The 25,194-nt window shown below is 41.3% G+C and overlaps 1 long non-coding RNA gene across 1 annotated transcript; it reads right to left on the bottom strand.

The window, feature by feature from the left end:
- Positions 1-1,697: 1,697 nt before the first annotated feature.
- Positions 1,698-20,894, bottom strand: LOC149461789 (uncharacterized). The gene is made up of 3 exons (XR_016312773.1): positions 20,768-20,894; positions 16,158-16,310; positions 1,698-1,864 (listed from the first exon to the last, which is right to left on the bottom strand). It is a non-coding gene; the product is annotated as an uncharacterized LOC149461789 (long non-coding RNA).
- Positions 20,895-25,194: the final 4,300 nt, after the last annotated feature.

Raw genomic sequence — 25,194 nt, 5'->3', positions numbered from 1 at the left:
ACATTACACACCATTCCATAAATCATTTCACTTTCCATCACTTCTAGAGCTCCCGCAGGTGCAAGGTCACGCCTCAAGGATATGGGGCGATAGATTTCTTCCTATAAATCATTGCAGATTCCTTGTTAATCCTTCCAATGTAAGAAAATTCCATTGGATTATCAGTAGCCCATGGAGATGATATGATAAAATATGGGCAAGCAGGTGGCAAGGCTGCATGATGTAGATTAATGCTGTCCTACAGAGGCCCATACAAAGTATTACTGCTGTTTGGTGGTTAGGCTAAGTAAAAGTAAAAAATATTCCTGTTAATAATAGCTGTCATGGTTCAATCTTCCTGCATGTTGAGAGAACATAGTTACATTGTAAGTCTGGCTGAAAAAAGACAAAGGTCCATCCAGTTCAATCATAGAAAAAAAAATTATAATCCTACACCCACAGTTGATCCAGAGGAAGGCAAAAAAAACCAGCAAAGCATGATCCAATTTGCTCCTACAGGGGGAAAAATTCCTTCCTGATCCCCCGAGAGGCAATCGGATGTTCCCTGGATCGACTTTACCTATAAATGTTAGCATCCAGTTATATTCTGTGTATCTAAGAATCCAGGACTTTTTTGAGGCAATCCACTGAGCTGGCCAGAACCAACCCTTGAGGGAGTATATTCCAGATTTTCACAGCTCGCACTGTGAAGAAACCTTTCCGTGTTTGGAGATTAAATTATTTTCCTCCAGACATAAAGAGTGCCCCCTTGTCCTCTGTGATGACCTCAGGGGGAATAGCTCTACACCGAGTTCACTATATGAACCACTGATGTATTTATACATGGAGATCATATCCCCACTCAATCTCCTCTTCTCAAGAGAGAAGAACCATAATGACTCACATGATCCATTTTTGTAAGTGAACCTTGCATCAGATATATTTCTTTTAACACTCTCAGGTCCATATCAGGGGTGGACTGACAACTCATGGGGCCCCTGGGCAATAGGGGATCATGGGGCCCGAGTTTCCAAATGGTCAGTCCGCCCCTGGTCCATATAACCTCTCACAGAGATCACAGCACTCCCCATTAAAATATGTTTATCTGCTTGCCCCCTCCCCCCCCAGATACATGGTGCCATTCTTGTTCAGGCATCATCCAAGCTCAGCATCTACTTCTGAACTTAGCTGATGGTTTACAGATGACTCAGATCAGCCCCTGTTCCTGCCACTCCAAGGGGAGAGGAGACTGAAGAAATGTTTCCTCCTGCCTGCAGCAGACTGATAACTTAATGAAAGTAAAGGAAGACAAATCACCAACACTCAACTGACTCTATGCTGCCGGAAATATTGGCTGCATTTGAAGTTACACATATAAAGTCATGTGGATATTTTGATCTTCAAAGAAGTGATGGTGACTGTTCCTTTACTGACGTTCTACTATGCTTCAGTTTGTGAATAAATGGGAAGCTATGTACAGCAGTCTTTCATGTTGTCCAGGTAGATCTCCACCTCTCAAGGGGTGACCAACCCTGTTTCAGGTTATGTGAACAGTTTATCTTTTGAATTACCCTCTCAGTATGTAAATAAAGATTTGAAATAACTATTTAGCCACTTGGAGTATATTGGTGCATGGTAGGAGTATCTTGCAGTGGAAGTGGTAAATGGAAGTGTGATGCTTACAGAGTCAACCAATGTCATCCAGAACATCCAGCATATTTGTTGGGACAAAATAAGAAGGAGATTTTTATTTCTGCTAACATTTTTTTCATTACATTTATTTTGTTAATGGGGTGCCTGGATCTAATTTCGAGGGCAGTCCATGGTGTGCAAGATGTCTGAGAAGTAATTTGTAAATATTTTCAAACTCCGTCTTGTTTTGAACCTAAAAGACAATAAATAATTTTTATTTGAAAAATGTTGTCTTTGTACGCCCTTAGCCAAAACATCGAGCATAGTCTGTGTGGCCCCACTAACACAAATAAACCATGAGTCTTGTATGAACCGATCGCCCTGATATTTTTAGCACAATAAGACAACTATGCACCCCTCTGCGCCTGTACAAAATTTATTACGGCCCCAGTTTTAAAGCAACGGACCTGCAAAGAAAAAGTTCTTTCACATAGAAGAAGCCTTATCAAAAGAGTTTCTGGAACCTCAATGAAAATATCTCATTCGGTACAAAGAAAAAACTTCTATGAGAAACCTTTGACGTTTGGTCATGGGAACAACATGGCTAGTATTTATTGACTGCACATATTCTTGGCAAACAGCATTTCTGTAAATCAGAGGAGTCACAGACAAATAGTCACATGTAGAACCAAAAGTGAACGTATGTAATTGTCCTGAATTAAATGGGTAAAGATAAGCTATTAGTGAAACGGGCTAACTATAGTTCTTTGTTACTCGTGGTATTCCCCAGAGGCCTTGTGGCCAATAGTTTATAAAAATAAATAGGCTACAAATCATTAGTGGTACTGTAGATCTTGTATTTCCATTTTTTACTAATGAAGCTTAAGAAAACATAATGCAGTCACTGGGAGTGCTTGTGTGAGCTCTACTCGGTAATCTGTGTGACACAGAATAGGGATTGCCCTTGGCTATTTGGCACTGAAAATGGAGCTTAAAGGAAAAATGCTCTCTGCTTGTAATTAGAAAGTATTTAACTTTGCTTGTCTAAAAGTGCTCAATAAAGCAAATGGAAAGAAGATACAGACTCAATAAAAATCCTAAATAAATGTTAAAGCAGATGTTTGGCCAAACAGAAAAAATGTACAGTTAAAATATTGGTATGTCACCTGTTTTGGCTGCCTATTGTTCAGTTCTCTTCAGCCATTCTTGTGATTGACACAGGTCTGCCACAACGTAGAGGGTGACACTGCTATGAAAAGTCCACAGCTCGGAAGCTTCCCATGTTACCTTCCTGCTTGAAGCTAGGTCACTGGACTATAAATGAACATCAGCACACTGATAAGGTCCTTAAGCTGGCCATAGATGGATTGAATCTTGGCCGGTTAACCAGGGACAGGATGAGATTCGATCCATCTATGGGCAGGCTGGTTGTACCCAAGTCGATCCATCAATGGACAGGCAATTGTACTCAAGTCTATCCATCGATTGACTTGGATACAACCAGCATGTTGGATTTATATCCTGTAATTATTGCCAGTGGTTAAAGCCACTAGTAATAATCATTGTGTTCTTCCCCAACTATCAGTGCAGCCCCATCAGTGCCAATCAGTGTCCATCGGTGCAACCTATTAGTGTCCATCAGTGCAGCTTATCTGTGCCCATCAGTACAGCATAGCAGTGCCCATTCATGCCACCTATCAGAGCCCATCATTGCTACCTTATCAGTGCAGCCTCATCAAAGCCACCTCATTAGTGACCATCACTGCTGCCTTCTCAGTGCAGCCTTATTGTTGCCCATCAGTGCAGCTTCACCAATGCCCATCAGTGCAGCTTCACCAGTGCCCATCAGTGCAGCCTTATAAGTGCATATCAGTGCAGCCTCATCGATGCCCATCCGTGCAGCCTATCAGTGCCCATAAATGCAGTCTATCATTGCCCATCAGTGCAGCCTCATCAACGCACATCAGTGAAGAAGATTATTAATTTGCTAAATTTTATAACAGAAATTAAGAAAAACATCATTTTCGGTCTTTTTTTCATTTGTTTCACAAACATTTAAGAACCCAGTGGTGATTACATACCACCAAAAGAAAGCTCTATCTGTCTCAAAAAATGATACAAAATTTCATATGGGTACAGTGTTACATGACAGTGCAATTGTCAATCAAAGTGCTCTGAAAGCTAAAAATTGGCCTGAGCAGGAAGGGGGGGTGAAAGTGACAGTATTGAAGAAGTATTCCCGTCCGGGACTCACTCTGCCGATGATCACCGAGTCCCAGAGGGGAATCGCCAGCCGGGACCCGGTGATTGACATCCCTAGCAGCCAATAGGGGCGCACACCCCTACCTGGAAATGCAAATCACATATATACATGACTTTGCGCAGCCGTGCTGTCCTGTAGCAGTATTTCTGCTATAGAGCCGAGGGCAACTGCTTAATCTGGTGCACTGCAGTATGTAAGCCTTCCAATATTGAAAACCTCCAACAAGATGGCGAACTGCACACTTCTGGTATACAGCTTGATGTCATTGGCTCCTCCCAATGCGCTGCATCAAATCACCTGAGGATTTTTTAAAAACTATTTTTGACAAGCCTTGCCTCCCACCCACCTCTAACCCGCCCTATTAGTCTTTTTCCCCAATACCTTGTAAAGCCAGATATGCTCAGCTAAATCCTTCATCTAGGTCCCTCACTGCCACCGGTTCAGATGGGAGACCCAGAGCTACGATGGCCCCGGGGATTGCTGGTCCCATGCCACCCCCTTGTGATGGCATAGTTCGCTTTTCTCCTGAGGCAGCTCATCCAATAGGAAGTATCCATGTCAGGCAGACACCCATAGAAGAACTCAAACCAAGAAGTAAAGAAAAAACTCAGATCTGGATCGCCATGGAACCCTGGCTACAGGTAAGTCAGATAGGGGTTTTTTTTTGTGGGGGGGGGGGTTATATAACAGTTAGGGGGTGAGAAGGATTAGGATTCTACTCCGGGTGGGGGTTTAAATTGAAGTTGATGTTCCTCAGGTTATTAAAGAAAAACTAAATGTAAAAAATAAGAAGTTGTGAACAGGAAGGTTTTTTATTGCAGAAGAAACACGCAATATCACTCTGCAGAATGTACACTGAGCTGCACATGTGTGGAAGTGATATCATCCCATGCCAGCCAATCAAAACAGACAAAACACCTGGGGAGCCGGCAAGGAGCCTTATAGGCGTCGGACTGTTGGAACTGAAATTCGGCTGATTCAGCAGGAACTGGTCGAATTTTAGTCTATCTATGGGCAGGCTGGTTGTACTGAAATTGATCTTTGATCAACTTCAGTACAACCGGCCTGTCGAGTTTTTTTCGTACAATCACTGATGCTAGATATAGCTGCCAGCAGTAATCTTTGTATTTTGACTATGGGCTAATCTCTCAGTGCCAGAATACAATAGCACAGTGGGAGGGATTCCCCCATCAACACAGGAATTGAGCGATTTTTTTTTCTTCAGCCTGTGATAAAAGGAAAGAAAATTGCATAATGTATGGCCACCCTTTATTTCCATTTTTTTTTCCATTTTAAGCTTTTCTCACATTGCAACAGAAAAGGCAGAGGGTTAAAGGGTCAGTCTAACAAAATCGATATACCGTATTTTTCGCTCCATAAGACGCACCTAGATATTACATGAGAAAAACAAGAAAAAAAATATTCTGAACCAATGGACTGCAGACATACAGGAAATGACCAGAGACTGCGGGCATAATACAGGAGATGACCAGAGACTGCAGACATAGTACAGGAGATGACCAGAGACTGCAGACACAGTACAGGGGATGACCAGAGATTGCGGACATAGTACAGGAGATGACAAGAGACTGCAGACATAGTACAGGAGATGACCAGAGACTGCAGACATAGTACAGGAGATGACCAGAGACTGCAGACATAGTACAGGAGATGACCGGAGACTGCAGACATAGTACAGGAGATGACCGGAGACTGCAGACATATTACAGGAGATGACCGGAGACTGCGGACATAGTACAGGAGATGACCGGAGACTGCGGACATAGTACAGGAGATGACCAGAGACTGCGGACATAGTACAGTAGATGACCAGAGACTGCAGACATAGTACAGGAGATGACCAGAGACTGCGGACATAGTACAGGAGATGACCAGAGACTGCGGACATAGTACAAGAGACGACCAGAGACTGCGGACATAGTACAAGAGACGACCAGAGACTGCAGACATAGTACAGGAGATGACCTGAGACTGCAGACATAGTACAGGAGATGACCAGAGACTGCAGACATAGTACAGAAGATGACCAGAGACTGCAGACATAGTACAGGAGATGACCAGAGACTGCAGACATAGTACAGAAGATGACCAGAGACTGCAGACATAGTACAGAAGATGACCAGATACTGCAGACATAGTGCAGGAGATGACCAGAGACTGCAGACCTTCGGAGAGCGGGGGGGGGGGGGGGGCAGGTACTCGAATTTGACAGGTACCCGCTCCCACTTCCGCAGAGTTCACAAAATGCAGTGCTTCTCGCACATGCGCAGTGGACAACCAGCTGTGCAGCCGCAAGCTGTCATACCCAGGTGCCCACACTGAAGATGCCGGCGCCGGGGAGAGAAGACGTCTGGTGCAAGCAGGACACCGCTGGACCAAGGAACAGGTAGGAGCGAGGAGCAGGTTCTTCTGCACAGTAGAGCCGAGCGGCCAGCCCGGTATTCTAACAAGGCATCAGCGGGAATACCAGGCAGGCCGCTCCATAAGACGCACAGACATTTTCCCCCATTTTTGGGGGGGGGAAAGTGTGTCTTATGGAGCAAAAAATACGGTGATTTTTGGATAAATGCTGGCTAACTTATTCACCTGTCAGCTTCTTACCACTTTCAGGATCTCCAGCAACATATCTGCATCTCAGTTCCCAGCTCCACCCACCTTGACTTACTTGACCCTAGTAAGAGAGAGACCAGGACGCATATATGAATGCAAAAATTTGTAGTTGCAGAACACCGCACAGTTGTTCTACAATAATAAGGGAAATAAATGAAAATAAATATTGTAGTTAGAACTGAGAAAAAAAGTAGGATGATGTGCAGTCGAGGATGAAGAACAATCTGGTAACTCTTGAAGAACTGTCAGTAAAAGCATTAATATAAACAACTGTCAGGATGATATTAAAGTGTGATCGGATTGTCTGAAACAATAAGGAACACATCATAAAACTGTTCACCTTGATAGCACAGACCCTTTAATTATCACAGACCAATTTACTTCCTAGCTGCCAGAAAAAAAGAATCTTCCGAGATAATCCAGATTTAAAGTTTCCCTGACACAATCTTTAGATCTTTATCCAGCAGCCTTTTACAGCTAAATCCCTGTAATTACATTTATTGAAGCCATTTACATGTAGACAAGCAATATACATTTTGTAATCAGTGTTATTTATGATAAGGCTGATTTGGCTGGAGTCAATCTAATCTTAGAAAAGGGAAAGTCTTGTCTTGTAAAAGTGCCAATTACTGTAAACTCATCTCGGAATGCTTGAGAACAGCTAGAATGCTTTTGTCTAACAATCACAGAAACTATTGGGGTTTAAGGTAGCTATTAACAGAACTATGTTTTGTCTGATGTAACAAAGATTCGACTGAATGATCAAGGTTTATAAAAATCTTAAAGGATCAGACCACCCAAAACTGATACACCTGGATACCTAGAAGAAGTGGTTATGGGGAGCCGGACACAAAATGTAATGTGGTTGTCAACCTCAGACATAAAATATGAACAAAGGATATCCCTTTATAGTGTGTGCTTGTCTCAATCCAAAGCACTAAGTGCCAATTTTGTCTACTGCCTCATTTCTCTGCTATCTGCACTTCTGGTGGGTTTTCCTGACACCATGAGAAAAATGGTGACAGGGGAGGGCACAGTCTGTGATTGACAGCCTCAGCTCTGTTCTTGTGTGCTGTGTGGAGGGTGGTGTATCCTGTCCCTCCAATCAGTTCTCAGAGCTCTCCTCACTGGTGTAACTTCAGCTCCCCACCCCGTTTTTCAGAGCTCAGAGATCCTGTGTATATTCTGTACTTTGAATGGATTTAGGGTACAGACAGTGTATATAAACAGGTATTATTATTATTATACAGGATTTATATAGCGCCGACAGTTTGCTCAGCACTTTACATTATGGTGGGAGATAGTACACGAGACAGTACAGTAACAATACAATTCAATACAAGAGGGGTTCGAGGGCCCTGCTCCTTGGAGCTTACAATCTAGGAGGGAGGGGATAGTGGCACAGGAGGAAATAGCTGTGGGGGATGGAGTGGTTGGAAGAGTAGAGGAGTTCAGTATTAGCTGAGGGTGGGGTGGGCTTCCCTGAAGAGATAGGTTTTCAGAGTGCGCCTAAAGGTGAGCAGAGTAGGTGATAGTCTGATGGATTAGGGTAGGGAGTTCCAGAGGATGGGGGAAGCTCTGGAGAAGTCCTGGAGATGAGCATGGGAGGAGGAGACAAGGGAGCTAGAGAGTAGGAGGTCTTGCGAGGAGCGGAGAGTACGGTTTGGGTGATATTTAGAGACAAGATCGGTGATGAAATTTGGGGCAGTATTATGAATGGCTTTATATGTCAGGTACAACTTATGTACTTTTGTAATTATGAGGTTTTGTTTCATCTCTGTCAGTAACTTTACAGGGTATATGTGAGGGTTTACAACAAATTTAATTCAGTCCATCAGGGTGTAATGCTTGATGATTAGACCTTGGCAGCTCTACCACAAAACTGTGAGATGGCCTCAACTGACAAATGCAGGTGAAACCAACAAAGAGAGACAGGCTGTCGTCTTGAGAGTCCATATTAATTTATTGCTTGACACTACCTGACTTCCTCCACGCAAGTCCATTGCTCGGGTTTATGCCCCTCTGGGGTGTTTCAGCTAGAGTCCTACAGAAAGCTTAAAGTGGAACTAAACTGTATCTGAACTGTATCACCACAAACTGAAAATTAAATTAATTGTTATAATTCAAAGCAAACTCATCCATCCTTCTAGGTCTACATGTTTTATTTTCTTGAGAAATCACTTTGAAAAATAAACCCCTGTTTAGCCATGGCCATCATCAGTAAGGGCAGATGATCAGTGTAGCATTTACCTCCCAGAATCCACTTGCCCTTAGCTCAGGAATGCAGAGAGGAGGGTGTGCTAAGCTGAGAAAGCTCCTCCTCCCCTCCTCCAGAAGAAAGAATAAAAATGCCCATGAAGACTCCTGGGATGTATGACATCATTTTAGCCTAGGGCAGAAACCAGGAAGCAATTGAAGAAATTAAAAAAAAAGTTTAAAACAAGTAAATATAATATACATTTCTATCTATTTACTACTGCTAGCAGCATAAGGATTAAAAATAGTTAATGTTGATTGAGAGGGTTTACTTCTGCTTTAACCACTGCTCATTCAAGCCTTGATGAAGAAGGATTGATTGGCCCCAGAAATGAGTTTGTTACCTTTTATCTTTTTGATGTCTCAATTTTATGAACAATAAATAATTTTCTGGACTCTTAAGATGACCGTGAGCTCATTTTTGTTGATTACACTTGGACACCTGACCATCACACCTACATTATTTGGCCAAATCTATGCGGACACCCTTTCAAATGATTGAGTTCAGGTGTGTCCAATAGGGGGTGAACTCTAGGCAAACAGCAAAATACATTGATAAAATACATATGTGAGAGCTGTTTCCTTTCCAACCATCATGATTCCCACCAACATGCTCCATAATAATAATAATAAGGGTGGTGGCTGTTATAGCCCCAAAGGGGCAACTACTATGGTTTTAGAATAGAATGTCCAATAAGCTCATATAGGGTCAGTTGTCCAAATAATCTGTCCAAATGGTATATTTTTGTTTTTAGTAACATGCTGGAGGGATAAAGAAGTTTTGAACCCTAAATTGAATACACTTAGTTTACCAAAGCACTGTGTACCATTAACAATTATGAGACAATTTCTTGTTTAGGTTTTTATTATATTAAGCAAAATGCAACAGGTCGAGATAGAATACAAACAGCTAGGCTGGGACACCCAAAGTTCCTAGGTTGACAGAAAAAGATTTTAGATTTGGGAAATGATAAAGAGGTCTCATAGTTGGAATATCCAAGACTTAAAAGAGGCCAGGGACTTACTCCTCCCACCAAGTTCAATCAAAAACCTAAAATGAGACTTCTTGGTTGGCTGGTCCTTTAACGACCCCCATAAATTCCAAACAATCACTATTTAAAACAGTTTTTTTTTTATATTTTGTTGTTTCCCTCTAGTGATGTAAGAGATTTTAAACAGATGTCACAAGGCCTCTGCTGCTCACCATCCTCACGTCTATTGCTAATGTCGATCTGCCAAGAATAATATTCCATTCTACTGGAAAACCAGTTTTGCAGCCATTTCTGTATATTAAACAAACCAACTGTCATGGAGGTTTAACAAACTGGACAAGGAGTACGCCATTCTCTGTCATTCTAAGTTTCAGCAGAACTTCTAGAACTACCATTGGATGGATAAAGATCATACGCAGTTGATGAGGGTCTCAGATTCAGCTAAAACAAATGGAACAGATAATGAATTTCTGTGCTTGCTGTGGACAGTCCCAACTAACTATTCCTTATACAATATGATTGATCAGACAGATCAGATATTTCTTTTCAGTATTATTGATTTGAAGATAAGCTGTATGACCAAATCTTCCTTCTTAGGCAGTCCATACGCTATACTTTTTTTTTTAATTCAACCAGCGATTGCCCAAATTGCATCATCAATACACTCGATGATGGGGGAATACATCCCATGGAACTGTTATTTTCTGACTACATGGAGAGTTCCCCGCTGTCAGAATTCAATGATCAGTAATAGCAGTTACAGGGGCGGACTGACAACTCATGGGGCCCCTGGGCTATAGGGGATCATGGGGCCCCTGTGTCCTTGCCCAAACTCAAAAAAGCCTATGAAAAAGGTACCGGGGCATCTCATGAGGCCCCCTACTGACCCCGGGCCCTCGGGCAGTGCCCGAGTTTCCAAATGGTCAGTCCGCCCCCGGCCAGTTATAGCCAGGGGCACTGAACTAAAAAACACCCGACAGGCTGCTTGAACAAAAATCAGTTGTGAGATTGACTTATGTATAACCATCCTGCCCATAGATGGATCAAAGTTCGGCCAGTCCCTGCTGAACCGGTCGAATTTCAATCCATCTATGGCCAACTTTAGGCTGAGGCTTTAGCAAATGTTAACCACTTGCTCTCCTGAGGATTTACCCCCTTTCCTGACCAGGACATTTTTTGTGTTATGGCGCTGCGTTACTTTAACTGACAGTTCCGTGGTCATGCAATGCTGCACCCTTTTTTTCCCACGTATTGAGCTTTCGTTCGGTGTTATTTGATCCCCTGTGCATTTTTAATTTTTTGCGCTATAAAAAAAAAAAAAAGACCGAAAAGTTTGAGAAAAAAACAATATTTTTGAATTTTTGCTATTAAATATGTCTAGTAAAAAAAATTAAAAAAACAATTTTCGTCATAAATTTAGGCCAAAATGTATTCTGCTCCATGTCTTTGCTAAAAAAAAATCCCAATACGTGTAAATTAATTGGTTCACGTGAAAGTTATAGAGATTACAAATGGCGGTATATATACCGGATATTTTTTTTTTTACTAGTAATGGAGGCAATCAGCTTCTTATAGCGGGACTGCGGCGGGCATTCTGACACTGGGGGGAACTGACTTGGTGTCACTGACATCCCCAGTGACACCAATAGAGTGTTCAGTGCTAAAAAAAAAAGCACTGACACTGTATTAATGGCACTGGGCAGGAAAGGGTTAACATTAGGGGTGATCAAAGGGTTAACTGTGTGATGGGAGTGTTTTACTAGGGGGCTGTGTCAGTGTGACACTGTCTGGATGGCTGTGCTGTGCAAACCTGCAAACCTGGTGGCCAACTACAGGAAACATCTGACCTCTGTGATTGCCAACAAGGTATTTGCCACCAAGTACAAAGTCATGTTTTGTGAAGGGGATCAAATACTTATTTCTCTCATGAACATGCAAATCAGTGCATCATTTGTTAGACATGCATTTCTTTTGAATGTTTTTTGGCCTCTCAGTGTTACAATACACCTACCTTTCGATTTTTAGACTGATCATTTCTTTGTGAATGGGCAAACATTCAAAATCAGCAGGGGATCAAATACTTATTTCCTTCACTGTATATATTGAAATATATTTTGAAATATATTGAATATGGCCAAAATTGTACTATTTCAAATATATGTCAATATGTTTGGGAAGAATATTTTTAAAATATATTTCAAATATATTTTTCTTCCATGTGGGTTCGCAGGAGAGCAAGGCAAGTGAGGATATCTGTTAGCCAAGCCAAGGTCAGATCAGGAGTCAGGCAGAGAAGACAGGTCTAGGAACAAGTCAGTAACAGCAGATCACAATAGCAAGGGAACACAGGACAGAGGTACTGGGGAGCCAGAGATCAACAGTCAATTTGAGAGAGTGATGGGCTTCCTTATAAAGGCCAGCTGGCGCCAAACTGGGCTAATGCGTGCGTAACTGTGCGCCAGTGCACATGCATGCTCCAGCTCGCATCCATTCGCCAATACGCATAGATGTTCACCAGTGTGCATTTCTGCAGCCATGCAAGGTACTGGCAGGAATGCCAGGTCTCCGAGTACCTCTACTATAGGAATACAAAACATGCTTAAAGCAGGTGAAATGGAAATCAGAAGGTTACCTGCAAGCCAGATGTTCCTGTCAATGAACTCTGAACAATCTTTGAAGCATTTCAAACTGGTGTCAAAAGCCATCAACACATGCCCAAAGCTGGGAACACAAGTCAGGTAACTTGTTTTGCCCGTGGATGGATATATTGGAAAATCAATGGGTAATCTCACAAGTTTGAATAGGTCTTTGGTGTGGCATTACATAGTAAATTCTCTTTTGGGTCACAGGAGTATATTTATAAATGTTCTCTTGTGGCCCAGAGTCAGCTGAGAGCAGGCTACTGTCTATCTGGGATTTATTTATCTGCCTAATTGACAGCTGGCTCCACCTTGAGAGCTAGAGCCAGCAACACCCACCCCCTTCCCAGCCTCTCCCTCCAGTCAGCAGGGTGCATGATTAACAAAATAAAAAATAAGATATTTCTCATTCAAATCAGAACATCTGTACTTAAAGAGTTAGCATATAACTAAAGGCACAACTTTCTTTTTCTTTTGGAGTGGAGATGGATTAGAACACCTGTCAGCTGTCTGTGTCCCCCATTATGGAGATTAACCCTCTCTATTTGTCCTTTTTATCATTATCATTGAAAGTTAAAGTAAAAGAAAATCCCAAATTTTGTGTTGTTCCCAGAAAAGTAATAGAGGGGAAATCTTCCATTTGGGATACCAGTCCTTGGAGACAACCAGGGATTCCCTCACTTTGGAGGGATTTCCTCTCACTTCCTGTTTGGCTATGGGACAGGCACCTTCTGAACGTCTCCTTCCAAGGATTGGCTGGGGCATGATAAATATTCATATTGATTCATATTGGTCATCTGCATCTCCCATGCCCTATAATCTGAAAACAATTTCCAAGAACAGGTGGGAGAAATCAAATGCCCAGCATAGGAAATTCTGAACAGACAAAAACAATCAATCACTGTTCCACTCACTACATTGAAGCCAAAAACTACATTTATGTAGCAGCCTAACTAGGAAGGCTCTGCTCATTCTTATACTGTAAAATGTTAAACAATTTTTGCTAGTGCATACTCAGCTTTAGGCTTTTCCTCCATTTTAAAGTTCTTGTTTAAAGAGTTACTAAACCATGACCCTGCATTCACTATATCTGGTCTCCCACAGTACATAGAACATGGAAGTGCAATTATTTTAGTAAATATAAACTGCTAAATACCTCATCAGCAGTTAGTGCAGTCTTGTGACTTCTATCAGTGTGCAGCTGAGCACTGGTTGAAGCTTGTAGGAGTTTTCATTCTGCTCTGACTGTCCTATGAGGCTACATAACCCCTGACCCTCTGTCTGGACAGAGTTGATTGGCCCTGTGCTGATCACATGCACTCTCCCAAGAAGAAAAAAACTCTCTAGCAATACACACCAAGCTGAGCATGTGCAGGTAGCCCACAAGGCTCTGTGCTGTCAGCAGATGGATTGGGGACAGTAGAAGAAAGGGAGGATCAGCAGTGGTGTATTTAAGTTTCGTGCTGCCCTAGGCAACATACAAATCGCCCCCCCCCCCCACGGAGAGACCCTGACACCGACCAACACCCCCCTCCCCCACGAAGAGAGCTTGACATTTAACAACAACACCTCAGCTCCCACCCAAGAGAGCCTTCCACTACCACCGCCCACCATGCACTGGCAACCCCACCCCGGCAAGAGAGAAGACCCTCACCTTCACAACTCTGGAAATCCCCGGGAACAAGAGTCAGGCTCTGCATGCACTATCAAGCAGCCTGCAGCCTCTCTCAGATCCCACCTGGTTCCCATGCTCTGTGTGTCTCTTCTTCCATACCTTCTTTCGGGGGTGGCCCCTGAAAAATGCTGCTGCCTCCCTGAAAAATGCTGCCCTAGGCAAATGCCTTGTTTGCTTGTGGTAATTACACCCCTGAGGATCAGAGAAGACAGGATCAAACATCCTTTTTACACAATGCGGAGGATTAACCTCTTAGGTTCCACAGTGAGTATAACAAGCATGCTTTACTGCATATACAGACTGATTTTACTGTTGTGGGTTTAGTAACACTTCAAATTGGCAAAAAGTGACACAATTATAAATGAAAAGAACAGAGAATGCAAATAGATACTTTGGAAGTGATTGCATAAAAAATCCTATTAGGTTAAACCTAAACTAGATCAAACATGTCATCTTTTAGTAATTTAATATAAGAATGACCAATTATTAAGGAATATCCTAATTGTCTGATGAGAACAAAATTGGAGTCACTGAGCAATGCACGTGTCTTTGTGTTAAGTTCATCTCCTCTTTTGTATTATTCCTGGCTACCATACAACCATTCCTCCTTGTGCCTAAAGCTTGATTAAACAGATTTTCATTTAATTACCAGTCCTTATGCATTTCATGCTTCTGATTTATTTAGTTTGGCAAGTCAGCGAAGCATAATTATCCGTGTAGGTTTTTATGCATCTCGGCAGTTTGATCGAACATTCTCTAATGTGTGCGTTCTTTATGGAACAGTTCATGTCACGCTCACTTCTGTTCTATGGATTTCCTCTACTCTACAACATCCCTTTTTCGGAGTTCATCTGTACAGTGGTGTGCAAATAATTTGCGATAAAGATCTCTGCGAATGATTTTCCTCTGTGTTTCCCCAGAAAAATGTATGTAGATTTGCAAAAGATCAATGGAGAGCTAGATATGAAACCTTTTCATGTGACGGGTGTAGTGTAACTGATTATTTGTGAACATCGTCTGAAAGTGGGTTCCTTCGGAAACAAAGACCAGGTGTCTATGACCCACCAAGATAGAAACAGTTGATACAAAGGGAGTTTGACAAATTATTTCTATGCTATGGATACATAGAAGCTGTACTACAGGCAGATCTAAAATACACAGATTGCAGCAGTTATGTAGTCATTAAAAAAATTAAAGCAGATCTCCAAAAACAAGATAAAAATAATTAGCCAATTAAAAGGTAGGCCCGGAGCAAAAAAAATTAAAAATAAGTGCAGGGTCGACATGACTAGGGGGAATAGACAACAGAGGGTTAAATTATGGGAAGGAAGTTTTGGGGATTAAGGCTTACCTTATTGGATGGGGGATGTTGGGGAGGGTCTCCCAGGGAGGAAAAGGAGGGTCTGTCCTCAGGAAGTCCACTGGGGGAAATTTGGAAGAAGAAAAAGCTTCCCACCCTCCCTCCCCTTCGTACTTTGGTTTGGATTGTCATGGCTGCCTTGGTGGTGGTTGGTCTTTGGAGGAGGAAAGAATTCTGTATGGAGACAGATTTGGGACCCATCAGTGGTATGGGGACCTCGGTACATTCCAGTTAACGAGGGGTTAACTCGGAATAGGTAAAATGGTGGTAACTGCGTATAAGTAGGGTTATCCCCGAGCCAGAGTGTTGCGGCTGGGGATAAGTAGGATTGGCCTCAGTTGAAGGAATGTTTTCCACAAAAGTGAAGATGGGTTTATGTCCCTAAAATAACCACCACGGTATGTTAAAATAATTTATTGGTTAATGAAAGGCTGCTATGGCCATTTTGACTCCAGAAACTCCAGACTCCAGAAACTTGTTTGCGTATATTGTATAGCTGGGAGGGTATGGCCTAGCAAGCTTGGTTAGGTTGGAAGGCGTATATTCTACCCTTGTCAAGAGAAATCAACAAAACTATCTTCTGCTGCGATGTTTAGCTTCAAACTTTCTGCCATTAGTTATGTCCTCAGTCTAATGGCCAGCATCAGTCTACCACTGCCACCGAGCCCAGGTTGTCTTGCACCCGCCACAGCCTGTCATCAAAAGAGAAGCAAAAAAGTGATGAGCTTACCTCTCTGTCAACCTCATCTCCTCCTTTTCATGTTTCTTGACAGTACATGAACTGATCTGTTTTTTGTTTTTTTTCTTCCATTGACAATTCAGCCATGCTGTACAGAGATTGCTTGGAGGTGGATACCAGGTCAAATTCAAGTACTTACACTGCCTGCATTTAAAAAATGAATGTAATAATGTATCATTGCTTACAGACCTGCAACTTTGTGGGGGTTATTTAGTAAACCGGAGAGTGAAAAATTTGGTGCAGCTCTGCATAGAAACCAATCAGTTTGCAAGTTTTATTGCCAAGCTGAACAAGCTGAAATTAGAAGTTGATTGGCTACCATGCACAGCTGCACCAGATTCTGAGTGCTCCAGTTTTAGCAAATTCCCTCCTGTGTGTCTTTGATATTTTATTTATTTTTATTTATTACTGGTTCTTATATAGTGTCGTCAATTTACGCAGTGCTTTACATATATATTGTACATTCACATCAGTTCCTAACCCTCAAGGGGCGTACAATCTAAGGTCCCTAACTCACATTCATACATACACATACTAGGGCCAATTTAGACATCTGTCTAGAATTCAGCTTTAATTTGTGTACTAGGGCGTTTTTATTTTCACACATGTTAAAAACTGCATTTTTTTTACTGGAAATTACCTTAAACTCTCAAACAATTATATATTATGCGAAAGTACAGGCCCTATAGAATGAAAAAAATGGTAGCTGCAATTTTCATGTTGCACGATTTTTGAGCAGCAATGTACCAAACACATATTTTCAGGAAAAAACACACTAACGTGAATTTTAGAGTATTTTTACAGGGAAATATAATACTCAATGTTTGATAAAATATAAAAGATGGATTGTATCATGTAAACTGATACCAAACATGTCAAGCATTAAAATTGCATGGGCCCAATAAACCGTGAAAAGCTATGGTACCCAAAGTATTTACAGCAGACCTGGGCATTTTACATCCCCCGTTCTAAACCAGGCCTTTTGGCTGTCCCTGTCCGGCCTACATGAGGTTAATCGTAAATAAGATATTAAATATAAATAGTTGTATGTCATGCACTCAATACAACTGCATTGCTTTTATTTTAGTAGGTGACTGCTAGGGCATGTGCCACTGCTCCATGGCTTTTGGGGTGGAGTGTGGGTTCCCTGGATTCAGGCCAGTCAATCAACAAGATGGCGATGGCTGTGCTTCCGCCCCTTGTTTATCCGCCAATCACTAAAATGGCAGCAGTTTCACTTCCCCCTTTCAAAGCGGCTTCAACTACGTTGGCCCTGCCCTTTGAGCAACTGTGGTGGACCATGGGAGGTTGGCATCAAGGATATGATGTGAGTAAGGGCTTGTAGGGAGGTGTGGCCAGGTACCGATCTCCACTCCACAGGTAAGGAGTGGAGCCTACACCCCACTAGTCAGCCTTCATTTCCACCTTGCTGTGGAAGTGACATCACACGCTGGGGACATGTACAACAGTGGAGGGAATATATAAATACTCTCATGAGGTTCCCATAGATATGCTGCTTTGCTGACTCTATGAATGTTTGGCCCAAGGAGGTGCTAGCGTACTATATTCCATAAGATCGGTTCCCTGTATGGATTTGTATTTTATATTTATCTTAAGGAGGGGAATCATATCTAGTTATGTGCACCTATAAAACTGGATTATTTAATTAATTCCTGTGGAAGTGAAAACCATATAACTTGCTGCTTTTTATAAAGCAATACAATTCATAATGTGCAGAATTAAGTCCCAGTTTTCTCATGTTTTAGATATGTACAAGTTTCCTTCTAGGGAAAATTAATTGTTCACCCCGATTTACAGGTTATCAGTTTAGAGTTAACTTTAAATGAAGGCCCTAGAATTATTGCTCTCGCTGTGACGTTTGCGGTGATACCTCACGTGTGGCGGAATTCATGCTTAAATACATAACTACGTTGTGGACTTGCATTGTGGTGAGTGTTGGGGTGCGAAGGGTGCTTTTAAATTTTTTTTACTATTACTTTTTTGTGTTATCTTACTATTTATTTTTTTACACTTGTATTTATTTATTTTTTATTTTCTGTATTGTTACCATAAGGGACTAAAAAGCCTCCTACATGATAGTATGAGAAGGTGACAGATACTCTTTATAGAAACATCAAGGGTCTATCACATCCCCAATGTCTCTCCCCTGCCCTTCACTGCAGCTAATCAAGCACAAATCATGTATGATTAGCTGCTTCCCTGGCTACAGTAGTTGGAATGACTAATTTAAATTATATTTAAAGGAATAAGCAGTGGAAATAGTTATTTTTTGTTGTGTTATACAAAATTGCATGATGTGACTCTTTAAGCATCCGACCTAGGTAGTCTATGCTGTACTCTTTTGTTTTTTCTTTTTGTATCTACAGGGCAAGAGTGTTTTATTTCTCATGCTGAGGACCATCAAAACTGCATGGTTTGTCTTGTACAAATCCCAGAGATCAAACTGGAAATGAAAACATAAAATAAGACAATGGTCTTACAGTGGCAGACTTCGGTGACGCCAAAGAACATGCTCCATAGCTTAACCTACTGAGCCATTGGCACCTATCAATACTCAACTGCAAAGCCTCTACAGCTGCAATGTTTTAACAGGTGTGAACTGATAGATTCAGAGGGAGAGAGTCATGATGATCAGAATTAAGGCTTTTGTTTTTGATTTTTTTCACTTAAAAATTAAGGTGGTCTTTTTAACGCTTCAAAGGCTGTGTTCAATTGAAAATACTGTTTAGTCTAAGAAAAAATACCTTCCAGGTAATGCATCCACATTGCAAAGATTTTCACAAATGTTATACTGGTAAAAATCATGTTTGCATCTCCATTTAATTGATAAACGGTACATGGACTGCTAATGGTAAATGGACAGCCAACTCGTTACTATAACCACCAGTCTTTTGCCTCAGCAATACTTTAGTTAGAAAGACTCTTTAATACTTATCATGAAATGGCAGCCCTATTGCAAGGAATGCCTATAATTTGACTTTAGGCACTGAGAGTAGTGGTGAGCCAGCCATTCTAGCAATAGATTAAATTTATAAGGCAATACTGTATGTTCTATATCCATGGCTGCCATTGATTCTAGAGGTCAGTGTTTCATGTTTCTAAAAATATTCTTGCTAAACTACAAAATATGTTACTTGGGTAAATTATAGTGTCTTAAGCTGGAGATCTGAACTTTTAGATCAGGTAGAACCCCAAAGCTGCTAAGTGCCAGACTTGACAATATCACATATTTGGAGTTTCATGACAGTGGTAAGATACCAGCCTAAAGGTGAACTCTGGTATATTTAATTTAAAAGACAATAATTTGAACTGTTCAATATGCAAAAAGGATTCAAAATCTTCTTCAATTAGTCTTGTTATACAGGCATCCCTTCCAGACAGTACAACCAACCCCTGGACCTCCAGGCAGAGTAGTGAACATGTCTCCAGGTTAAAAGGTTTTTTAAAGTTCTTCTAGAAGAGAAAAAATACTTACCTGTCCCACCTCTAGTGCTGCTAATTTTTGTTCTCTTGAAAAGCTATAGTGGTTGAATAATCTTCCAGCATCCAGCACTCTTTCAGGAATGCCAGATTCTTGGTCTCCAGGAGCACACTGTGGTTTAATCTGTTAGCCCCAAGATCATTTCTTTGTCCTGTTGGGCCAGTTTTTTGAACCACAGAGCTCAGAAGGGGGGCCAGACATCCAACATTCCTGGAAGTGAAGATTCTTCAAACACCATAGTTACTCAAAAGAATGAAGATTAGTGGAACAGGAGGTGGGACAAGCATTTTTCCATAAAGGTTAACTAACCCTTTAAAGGGACAATGTGAGGTTTAGTGTTGGGGTTACAGGAAGGATTAGTAGTAAGATTAGAGTTGAGGTTACAGGGAGGTTTCATTTTGGACTGTTTTGAAGGTTGCATGGAGGGTTAATGGTAGGATTACAAGAATAGTAAGAACACTTTAGGAAGAGTTAACGGTTATTTAAAAAGTTGGCGTTAGAGGGAGGGTTAGTGTATCAGTTAGTGTTGGGAAAATAAGGAGAGTTAGTGTGAAGTATGGAGTGAGGTTACAGGGAGGGTTAGTTTGAGGAATAGCGTAAGTGCAAATGTCAAGGTTATAGGGAGAATTTGTATGAGGATTAGTGACAAGTAAACCAAGCAAATGTTGGTATGCTGGATTTTCGCCAAACACTTGAAAAAATCAAGACACCCCAAATATAGTGCATGAACCATTCTGAAGTTTATGGGAAACAAATCCTGTAATTTGTTATCGGCCATTTAAAGGTCAAGTTCCAGGCTTTGGGTAAAAAGAAGGCATGGGTGATTGGGCACTGCAATGAGGAGCATTTACCAATGCAAATCAAAGTTTGAAAATGACCAATTGTCAGGGAGTGAGTCTTTTAATAATGCATAAAAGGTAACATTAAAAAGACACAATTCGCTGAAATCACATGATTGGGGGATGCTTTAAACCTGCACGTGAAGTGAATCACCTGTAGGCTGTATCCTTGCAAAAGGGCCACTAAATTACAATGCTGATCTCGGCCTGCTCATGTTAAAAAGCAAAGATTCCAGGGGAGCCCAGGTAACTTCACTTACCAAATATGGTTGTGACATGTCCTACTATGTAAATCACGTCTCCCAGTTATGTAGGTCCATTGTTAATCACGATAAGGTATGACCCACATCGCAACGATCCTCTCCCATTGCACGTATATCGCAAATGACAGCTCCCTGGACAGCTGCAGAATGTCTGTACACCAGTTGGTGATGCTGGCTGATGTCACTGACCAAATGAATGGCCAGTGATTTCACCTGGGATGCCTGCCAGCTTGTTTGTAATTTAAAATAAATAGGCTGGGTGGCTGGCAGCTGGCATTTAGTGGAAATAGTGATACCAGAACTAAATGAATGACTTCAACTACAGCATCCGAAGATTCAAGCAGGAGGGTGAACTGGCCAACTGTGGCCATTTAGTTTCCCTCTTCAGTGAAATGCAAACAGCTTGGATTCTGGTCAAGCTCATGTTTGACCTGAACCATGAGCTTAACCATTACCAAAAGGACTATTTGAGGTTTGAAAGGAGAGTTAGTATGAAAATTAACATTATGATGACAAGAATGGTTAGTGTGAGGATTAGTTTAAGGGTTGCAGGAATGATTACATCTAAGATAAGTGTAAGGTAGGGAATTTTACTGTCTGCTCTGCAAACAACAAACACCAGTCTCCTGGCACTAAAAGCAGGTGTAATGCATATAATGACAATGAATGCTACAGTCATATAGACTGTCTTCGGCTTAAAGTTATTAACACACTTTTTTCATTAAAAGCAACAAATTCAAGTTACATTACTGAAGACAGAACTTCACATTTTGGATGTAATTTGAAGGAAATTCTTTTAAACCTGAATTGGGGTTGACTTACAGTTGTATTTCTCTTATAAAGGTCAAAAGAAACATCCATTAGCCTTGTCTTTTACATTTTTGTGGCTAACCAATATCCATTTTGGTCATTTGCAACAATATTTCTACAGCAATTCAGAGTGAACCAAAGAGAAACATTGCTCTATTATTGAGTTAAAACTCAACATTTGTAAAGTTTTCACATCTTTAAAGTGTAAAGGATACTGAAAAATAAACCAAAATTTAAAGGGATACCATCAAATATTTTCAGAAAGCGTAAATTTTGCATAATTATTGTACATTTGATCCTAAAGTAATTTGTGATGTGAATTTTACAATTTTAGTCACTTGCCTATACTCATATAAAACTATTTTGTACATCAATTTGTGCCTTGTTCCTGTAATCTCAGATGGGTCATTACCTAGTCTACGATGGGGGCTTTCATGTCTCTGTGACTTAGGTAGCTATGCTTGTGCTCCTGGTACAGCTAACAATGCTAGACTGATGAGAAGGTAAAGACCAAGCTTATGTTGGTCATATATGTACGAAATTAATTGCTATAAGTAACACTCATATTCAATGGAAGAATTGTAGCTTTCGTAAATAATTTACACTGAATTGATGGTTTTCTCAATTAGACATAATTTTTAATGAAAATAAATTATATAATCTGGGCAAAATGTATTTGATTTTGACAAAATTTAACTTTTTTTGGTATGTTGAACAATAATCTTTTTCTCAACGAAAAACAGTTTGAATCGAGTGGATCTCTAAGTATGGAGTTGATACCAAAGTTTTCCCCCCCACCCGTGCAAATATGAAACATCCTACCCCATGAGCATGTGCAAATGTGCTGCAGGACTCTGCCAGAACCTGAGGTCCAGGCAGAGCCATTCTGGCAAATCTGCACATGCGGCATGCTAACAAAGATGGCGGTGTCAGAGGGGACCAGGACAAAACTAAATGGGACTGATGTTCCTCTTTAATCAGTGATTTAAAAACTCAGCTCTAGTCTTCCCTGCCCCCCCCCCCACCACACACACAGACCTTGTTATTCCCCTATTGGGTGATTGAATGTTCACCAGTGCACGTGTTCCCAAAAGCAATTTTAATCCAGCAGCTAGACCATATACCACCATCCCCAGAAAACTTCAATGTCCTAATTTTCAAAAGTGTCCAGAGCTTCAAGTCCTCAAAAATAATCCCCTCGGTCCTCTTTCAGGTAAGTATATCCAGGAACTTCCCTTTTCCAAAATCTTATCTTATTAATTGACCCATATATTAGTATTGTGTCCACAGAGCATTTATCATTCCCAGTTTCTCATTTACTTCTTTATAAGTCTTCCATTTTTCTCACAGGTACCCCAAAATAAAAGAAATCTACACAACATCAATTAAAATTCCAATAATATGTGCTCAGATGCGTGTCCAACACCATACAGCGATGGTGTATTCATCTGTATTCTTACCAGACCTAAAATGTTATAACTTCAAATAATATCCTCCTCAGGTACGTTCCAGTAAATCCTTGTTCTCTTCTTATCAATGTTTCTCAAAATTAAAAAAAATTCAATAGTGCAGTACATGCAGTCTCAGGGTTATGACTGTAAGGTTCTGTAAGTTTGTTCTTAAGTTGAATGTGTATGTAAGTTGCAACAGGTACATTTTTTAAGTGTAACTCCAGCCAAAAAATTATTTTGACATTTTGGAGAGCATAGGGAAGAGTTAACTGGCCATGCAAATATTATTATTATTATTATTATTATACAGTATTTATATAGCGCCAAAGGGTATGCTCAGCGCTGTACAGTAGCAAGGGGGACAGAACATGAGACAAGACGGTAACAGTACACTACACGAGGGGTTTGAGGGCCCTGCTGTTTCGAGCTTACAATCTAGGAGGGAGGGGAAGGTGGCACAGGAGGAGATGGCTGTGGGGGATGGAATGGTGGGTGGAATGAAGGAGGTTGGTTGTGAAGTGAGGTCGGGTGTTTGGAGAGGTTGGGGTAGGCTTCCCTGAAGAGGTGGCAGCATGCAGTGAGCAGCAAGATGGTCACCAGCTAGTTTCAGGGACCAGTGTGATGGCACGGTGACTCCATTCTTAAGTACGAGTTGTATGTAAGTCGAATGTTTGTAACTTAAAGACTACCTGTATATCCATTTACACCATATACCATATTGTGAATATATTGTGCTTACAATTCCCTCTCTCCAAATGTGCCAAACTGTGACTTTATGGGGTTGATTTTTTAAATCTGGAGAGTACAAAATATAATGCAGCTCTATCAATCAGCTTCTAGTTTTTTTCAAAGCTTAATTGAACAAGCTGACATTAGATTGATTGATTGATTGATTGATTTGCTACCATGCACAGCTGCACCAGATTTTGCACTCTTCAGTTTTAACAAATCAGCCCGTATGTCTCCACCACAAAGTGTACTTTCCCCACTTGCCAAGCACCTTACCCCACTGAGCCCCTATATCCCAGGGTTGAGTGATAAAAGGTCTTAAATACTCCTTCTGGATATTCACTCTTCTGGTATCCGCACTCCTCATTCCCCCCATAGGTAAGAACATCAGGACATGGAAGAATAAAAAAAAACTAATAGTGCAGAAATCCCCACTTAATTTGATTTATTGAAGGCTAAAAATGATGACAGTTCCTATAGGTTCCTGTTCTTTTGGCTCCTGCACAACACAAAGAAGGTAAAGACAAGCTGTCAGTTACAGCACTTCAAAGACACCCCTGTCCATCCTGTGACTGTCGTGTTCATATGCTGTTAGAAACCACAGGGTCTCATACAGCCAATCTGACAGGGCCCCCCTCCCAAAAAAAAACCAGTTGACTATGCTTTAGTTATGAATGAACACAGTGAGTAATCTGTACCAATCACTCATTGTGTTTATTAAGGAAAGGAAAGGGCTGGTAAATGTGACATATTTACTGGACCGTTCCCCCACTCTCCATCCTGAAGGATCCTTTTGTGTGTATATAACTGCCATTGTAAAGGAGAGAAGGGAAGCCTGCAGCACTGTGGGGGTGGGGGCACACGGGGGCCTGGGCAGCAATGAGAAACGGTGCACAGGGAGGGTTATGGGTGTGGTGGGGGGTATTACTGTAACAGATCCCCTTTATGGCTCTTTCTGCAGCAGCTGAAAGCCAGAGGAGAAACCAGCTTTCAGCTGCTACACAGAGAGACATAAAGGGTATCCATTCCATTAATTTCCCCCCAGCCACATCGATCACTCGCTCTACCCACATCCAATTCACCCAGCTGCCTGGGTCCCTCTACTGACCTGGGCCCCGTACAGAAGGACTGGTGGTACCCCTTATCCAGGGCCCCGGTTGTGTTACTGCTCTCTGCATATGTCAGCACCTGGAAGAGAGGGATTAGAGATTTAGATTAGGGCATAGTTGCCGACTTTTGATGAAAATTTGAATTATACATATCAGTAAAAAAGCTGTTTCATCTGCAAAGATGTTGAGGGTGTTTCAAACAACTGATAGGGAAAATATGACGGTTTCACTGTGTTTTCTTGGGAAATGGAAAGGTTCACTTTAAAGCCAATGCCAAGCATAATAAAAACACAACTCCCCCCCTCCCTTCCCGACACATTGCAAG

This window comes from Staurois parvus, unplaced genomic scaffold (assembly GCF_062004578.1).
Source record: "Staurois parvus isolate SC_StPar_1 unplaced genomic scaffold, SC_StPar_1.0 ptg000192l, whole genome shotgun sequence".
Lineage (NCBI taxonomy): Eukaryota > Metazoa > Chordata > Amphibia > Anura > Ranidae > Staurois > Staurois parvus.
The sequence above is the reverse complement of the archived record's forward strand: the minus strand, read 5'-3'. Positions and strand labels throughout refer to the sequence as shown.